This window comes from Dioscorea cayenensis, chromosome 14 (assembly GCF_009730915.1).
Source record: "Dioscorea cayenensis subsp. rotundata cultivar TDr96_F1 chromosome 14, TDr96_F1_v2_PseudoChromosome.rev07_lg8_w22 25.fasta, whole genome shotgun sequence".
Lineage (NCBI taxonomy): Eukaryota > Viridiplantae > Streptophyta > Magnoliopsida > Dioscoreales > Dioscoreaceae > Dioscorea > Dioscorea cayenensis.
The window spans coordinates 6,350,282-6,357,598 of record NC_052484.1 but is presented as its reverse complement, the minus strand read 5'-3'; the positions used below and the strand labels follow the sequence as shown (position 1 = coordinate 6,357,598).

At 29.8% G+C, this 7,317-nt stretch overlaps 1 pseudogene; it reads left to right on the top strand.

The window, feature by feature from the left end:
* Window positions 1-536: 536 nt before the first annotated feature.
* Window positions 537-5,892, top strand: LOC120276072 (annotated as a pseudogene).
* Window positions 5,893-7,317: the final 1,425 nt, after the last annotated feature.

The window sequence follows — 7,317 nt, the reverse complement described above, 5'->3', positions numbered from 1 at the left end:
CAAAGAAAAATATATAAAATAAAAATTTTAAATATCATATTTAATTAATTGTGGTTTTTAATTATTAAAATATAAGGTATATTATTTTTATCATTATTGATTATTATAATATATATTTTATTATTTTATTATTTTATTATTGACCTCTGTTCGACACGATCGAACCCATCGACCCCTGACCTCTAGACTTGGCCTGGTTTGACTACCTTGGTATTAATTAAGATGATAAGATTATATAATATAATTTAATGAAATCATGATGGTTCATATGTAGGTATCCACTTTCTTTAATCTATATCTTTTAATTAGTCTTTATCGTTTGATATATCGAATCACATAGATAAAATTTTAATACTGAATCTTTTAATTTATCATTATCCTTTAATATATCAAATAGTATATATAAAATTTTAATCCCACCCCAAACCTCCTACTTAGCCTTATCTTGATGATCTCTCTCAACAATTCATTTTGCCGATGATCATCCTTCCCAACCAGCCTCCCAATTAATCGTCTATAGATAGAGGTTCCGAAAGATGGGAATCCAAGGGTTGCTTCCATTAATGAAGTCAATCATGGCTCCAATCATTACTGAGGAGTTTCAGGGCCGGACTGTTGCTGTTGACACCTACTCGTGGCTCCACAAGGGTGCTTTATCTTGTAGCATGGAGATTTGCAAGGGCCTTCCCACCTCTAGGTATTTTGCTTGTTTTTTTTTTGTTTTTGTTTTTTGTTTTTGTTTTTAGAGCCGGATTAAAAAGGTGTGGAGCATAATATTTAGGAAATATGAGAGTTATAATAAATTAATAATAATTAAATATAGTTGAGGGTGTGCTAATTAGAGTAACTTTTGGCGGATATGAAAGTCTAAATTCTCACCATGCAAAATTTAAAAAAAAATGTTATTATAATTTCTATTATTTAACATAAAGTTTATAATTTAAAAGGTTTGGTGTGCCCTCTCTGCCATAGAAGAGTTGAAATTTGTTTCACTTGCTAAGGCAAAAGGTTGACTTTGAAATCTTTAGAATTTAGATAATGAGGGCGTCTAGCATGCCCATATATATATATATATATATTAACTATGAGAGTGAGAAAAATAATTGCTATTTAATTCTATCAATTGAAAATAACATAACCTGAAAATAAGGTATATATTGAGAAATTCAAAAAATGAAACTTCCGAAATATTCTAAAACAATTGAGTAGGAGGAATTTAATAAAATATAACTTTATGTGCAAAATTTGATTAAAAATAATTAAAAATAAGCTAATGTGTTTAATATTGACTCTATCATTTTTCATTGTTGTTTATGTCATTGTACAACTCAAGATTAAATATACAAGATTACAAGAAATTTGGTATCCATAAAATCTACCATTTATTGTTCCTTGGGTATAAACTTTACCAAAACTCATATTACTTGACCATTTAAGAAAAACACAAAGAGGGTGCATGCAGTACTCTAATAAGCCACGAAAACTTACCAAAACTCATATTACTTGACCATTTCAAAAAGGAAAAAAACCTCAAAACAACAATTTTCTTTTTAGGAACAAAATCTAAGAATAAAAAACTCATATTATCCAATGTGAACTATTCTCTAGATGGGCTATTAGTGTCAAAGATTTAGATTCTTGAGATATGATTCCTTTGTAGCGTTCATCAAAGATACCACGACATGCATTGATGAGGACATTATTTAGTTTTTTTGCCCAACAGGCTAGACAATTCATTGTTTTTTTTTATTATCTATTGTTTAATATGATATCAAAACCGGCCAGTGTAAATATAATAAATGACGATGACATTGAAATGATATTAGGTGATGTGCCATGTAGAGTTATCAAGAATGCAAATGTAATTTTGTTCATTGAACAAAATACATATGGTTGTTTTAATAAAAAAAATTATATAATCGCACTATTTTTTAATGGGAGACAATTGCCTTGCTCCATGATTATTTTTTTACATTGTGCTTTCAGTCCCCTACTAGTGATTTTTGGTTTTGCCATTAACGATTAATGAGTAGTAATACGAATCTTAGCAGTAGATTGTCAAGCATATGAATAGTTAATCAAGCATTTTTATGAATATTATGTTATTTCTAAAACTATATACTTGCTTATGATGTTATATTTAATCAAGGATCTAAGAGCTTAATTTTTCTAATATTACAAATATTGAAAAGATACTCTCTTATTTGTTTGAATAAATTAATAGTTTAATCCATCTATATGCTTTTATAAATTTTTAGGCATATTGATTATTGCATGTATAGAGTGAATCTATTACGTAGCCATGGTGTCAAACCTATTCTTATATTTGATGGCGGCCTCATGCCAATGAAGATTGATGTAGAAACCAAGCGTGCCAGGTATATGACAATGGGTTCTCTTAATCTTAACATGCACTGATAGGTCATTATTCAATTTTCATATGCAATAGAAATTTTCAATTTTATTCTTAGGTTTTGTTCCTGAAGTAAGCAATTTTATTTTAAAATAATAGTTGTTTTAATAGTAACCATTGTGATAATTATCTTAGTCACTTTAACAATGCAGGGTGAGGAAAGAAAACCTTGAACGAGCACTTGAACATGAGGCTAATGGAAATTCCTCGTCTGCTTATGAATGCTTCCAAAAAGCTATTGATATCTCACCATCAATTGCCTGGGAGTTAATCCAGGTAATAATAAAAATTTAATTTCGGTAAAAAAAGTTATCTTCTAGTTTCTACCATCATTCATGTTTTTATTCATAGTGTATTTTGAAAGTGCTCTTGCAAAGCTTAAACCACTTCAGGTTTTGAAGAAGGAAAAAGTTGATTATCTTATGGCACCCTATGAGGCTGATGCCCAGATGTCGTTTATATCCATTAATAAGCTTGTTGATGCAGTCATTACTGAGGACTCAGACTTAATACCATTTGGGTGTGATAGAATAAATTATATGCAAATTTAAATTCAGACATTAAACTCAACTTTTCTAATTTATATGCAATGCACCTTCCACTAGTTATTCAATAGCTAGTCTTTTACTCATGATGTTTTTCATCCTTTATATGTATTTTAAAAAATTATAATTTTGGAATATTTTTTCAGATTATTTTCAAAATGGACAAATTTGGGGATGGTGTTGAATTTAGGTGTTCAATGTTAGGAAAAAATAAAGATCTTGATTTTAGTGGATTTACTAAAAATATGTTACTCGAGATGTGCATTTTTAGTGGATGTGACTACCTACAATCATTGCCTGGCATTGGCTTGAAACGAGCACATGCACTTGTCCAAAAGTTCAAAAGTTATAAGAAGGTAAAGAAATTTTCTTCATCCATTGAATACTTTCTATTTTAAGCAAATGTTCCAATGATATGATAAGAACTAAGTGACAATAATCTATATGTTTATCTCGCCATCTTGAATGCCGATGTCTTGGTTAATGAATAATATAGTTGATAGTTCTTTTTTTAGGTTATCAAACAATTGAGAAGCAGTTCTATTACTATTCCACCACTCTATGAGGAAACTTTTAAAAAAGCCATTTGGGCATTTCAACACCAAAGAGTTTATGATACTACAAAGGAGGATATCGTGCATTTGTCAGACATTCCTCATGATTGTGCTTTTGAATTGTAGTTTTTAGGCCCATATCCTTTACTTAGTAGATTCATTATATTTCATTATAGATGTTTTCTTTTTGTGTTAAAATATATATGAGATCTTAACTAATCTTACATGGCTACCACAAAAGTTGGTTCAAGGTATAGCTAAAGGTGATATTGATCCTTTGACAAAGATGCCATTCCAGGTATTATATAGTTTAATTTTAATAATGGAACACTTAATTGTTAATACACTTCTTAATCAATGTTTATTTTGCTTTCTTTCCTAATAAGTATTTATCTTTGTAAGTTTAAGATGGCTGCCATTGAAAGATATGAAAATATGGAAAGTTCAGATGATGAAGAAAGTGTTCCTCGGATGGTAGATGAGTCTCAAGATAGAGATGTTCATACTCAACATTCCAATAATATAATTGGAACTTCATATAAAGCATCTAGGTCTGAAAGACAAGTTGTTGTTGTTGCCACAGGTGATATGATCTTTAAAATTATATGGGTGTATTATTAAATTTTTATATGTAATATTATATGTTTATTAATTGTTACTTTTCTAAATAGGAATAGTAGTTCTAGAAAACGTGGACGAGGGCCAACTATCAATATAAAGCTTGCCAAGAAGAAGGCCGAAGGAAAACAAATCGATATTCAATTTCCTCCACCATACTATAAAGTATGTGGTAAGCATGCCAATCTTTTCAAATCAGAAGTCACATTGGCCATTCGGCAACTTGCACCACTTCAGGTTGCTAGTTGGACAAAGATTCCTAATGAAGATATCAAGATAATATGGATATTTTTAAAGGTACGAATAATTATTTACAAATTCTTAATATATAAGGCTTAAAGTTAGAAGTTAGAACAAATTTAATATTTTAGGCGCATATCTAGCTATTTTAACATGTCACATTTAGTTATTTATTACAAAATTCATCCATGTTAGTTTAAGCTATATGTTTGGAAGAGAATCATAATCAACTTGTGATGTACATTCTAAATTCTTTTCTTCAAAAATTGATTATTGAAATTATTTAAGGTATATTCTTTTATACAAATTTCAGGACAAATTTAATTTTTCAAATGAGGTGCAACCCTTTGTGATGAAAAAAATACAATCACAATATAGAAATAGGCATTATCATTTGCACCAAAAGTATCTTAAGGGCAAAGATTGTCCAGAGGATGTGGATAAAGATGATTGGCAATGGTTGATTGACAATAAATGGAAGACTCAAAACTTTAAGGTAAATTTAAGATAACTACTTTAACTATCTTTCTAGTTGATTTCTTTATTAGAAATAGATTGTTTATTCATATGCAGGAGAAAAATGAAAGAAACACAAATAATAGCAAAAATCAAGTGTTGAAAGCAGTTAGTGGCACAAAGTCAATTATATAGATAGCATATGAGATGGTAAAGAAAAATTTTAATTCATTTTTTTAAATTTAAATTTGTACTTTAAACAAATGTTTCAATTAATTATTGTTTTTTTATGTTATTTTAGAAAGATAAAGATTCTGATGAATGGCCAGATGCTGTTAAAGTTTGGAAGTTATCACGACAAAGACCAAATGGAACTTGGGTTGTTCCAAATGGAGAAGAAATAATGGTATGGAGTCATAGTCAAACTAAAATTTCTTATAAGAAATTTTTATAATTACCTTACTGAATTCTTAATTTTTATATTAATATATAGGACAAACTTCAAAAAGAGGATGAAAAGAATAGAGAAAAGATTTCATCTGCACATTTACCACTCGTTGATCATTTTGGTCTTGTTTTAGAAAGAAAGTCAAGTTACTCACGTGGTTTAGGTCTTAAAGGGATAACATCTACATTTCAACAAAAGAGTCAAATTTTAGTAGAAGCTGAGGCTGCAGAAAAGCGTGCAAGTGATTTAGATGATGAGGTTGCTAGACTAAATGAAACCACAAAAAACCAAGATGAGAAGATTCAAGCTCAACGCGTAGCTATTGAGAAGCAAGCCATGGAAATGAAACAAATTTCAACTGTTTTTGCGCATTTGAGAGATAATGGATTAATTCCTAGTATCTTACTCAATCCATGTACCCCAATTGGACTTCCATCAACTAGCCCAACATCAAGTGCCCAAACTAGTCATGTGAGTATAAAATTTTATAAAATGTTAAATAGTTAGTATAATTTCTTATCATTTTTATTATACTATTATAAATTAAAATCTCAATTTCATATAAACTAATTATTTGATTATTTTTTTTGGTTTGTTTTGTAGGAATCAAATGCATAGGGGAGTGCCTCATCTTGGAGAGTAGTTTAGAATAATTATTTATTTTATAATTTTGTTTTGTTTTTATTTTCCAATCTATATATTTGAAATTTAAATTTTGTACATTTTGAATATTTTTATATAATATTAATAATTTTCTTTATTTTGTTACGATGTGATTGTTTTAATTTGTATAAAATAATATTATTTGTAACGTATTTATTACATTAGTGCAAAATTAGTGTAACAATACTATCGTAATAGATAATTTTTATAAATCCACTATTTAAAAAAACATTAACAACAAAGTAATAGTCACTAATGAAAATAACATCAGTCACAAAAAATTTTGTCACTATTTACAATTATTTAGTGTCAACAATGGTGTCACAATAAAATGAACTATTGTGACTATTTTACTTGTCACTATTTCTTATTTTTTGTGTCAACAAAATTATCACAAATAGTAAGGTTTTTGTGACAATATAGTTTTATCACAAATATTAAAGGTTTTAGTGACAACAATTTAGCCACAAAATTTTTAGTATTTGTGGCCACTTTGTTTGATCACGGATATTGAAGTTTTTAGTGACAATAATTTGGTCACAATTTTTTTTTGTAATTGTGGCCAAATTTCTAAAGTGGTCACTATTGTATTTGCTCCGGAGGTACTTGTGACAAGAGGTGACGAACTAAAAAAATGGCTACTATTAATATTAGTGACCAAAATTACTTCTTTTAGTAGCGACTTTGGTTATCACAAAAAGTATAATTTCTTGTAGTGAGGATGATGGTCATGGGAGGGGTAAAGGTTCGGCCAAATGGGAGGCAAGGATGGGATGGACCTGGAATTTCCTCCGGGAATCCATCATCCTAGCTAACATCCACAACAAGGAGACAAAGAGATGGTGTTTAAATGGAACCACTAGCTTAGCATACTAATCCAGGTTTTAAGAGTCGGCTGGGGCCCACAAAATGTTCTTTATAAATACACCCTCACCAAGGGTAGATAGTGGTCAAAGATCTTATCCTTGAAGACCATGTTGACCAACCTCCCATCAACCCAATGCTTCTATACTTAGTTCTTAGGCCTCTTTTACCTACATTCTAAACCCCTATAAGTAAAGACTTATATTCTAGTGCTGCAACTTTATCGCAATTAAGTTGCAACTTGGCTCACATACTTATACTTACACTGATTAATTACAACATTCAGTTATAGGACACCTCCGACTTTCCTAGTTTAGTCGAGTTATAGGCGGCTTAATCCTCCTAATCTTGATGAACAATAGAACTAGTCAGTAGGAACCCCACCAAGATCTTCATACATGCCTAAACTTGGTCTTCACTACACACCAAATATGTTACTCTTCAATTGTACAATAATTGGCTTCAAACACCTTCACTAAATCTTCATCATGTTCTAAAGATAGCTTCATCAATGCT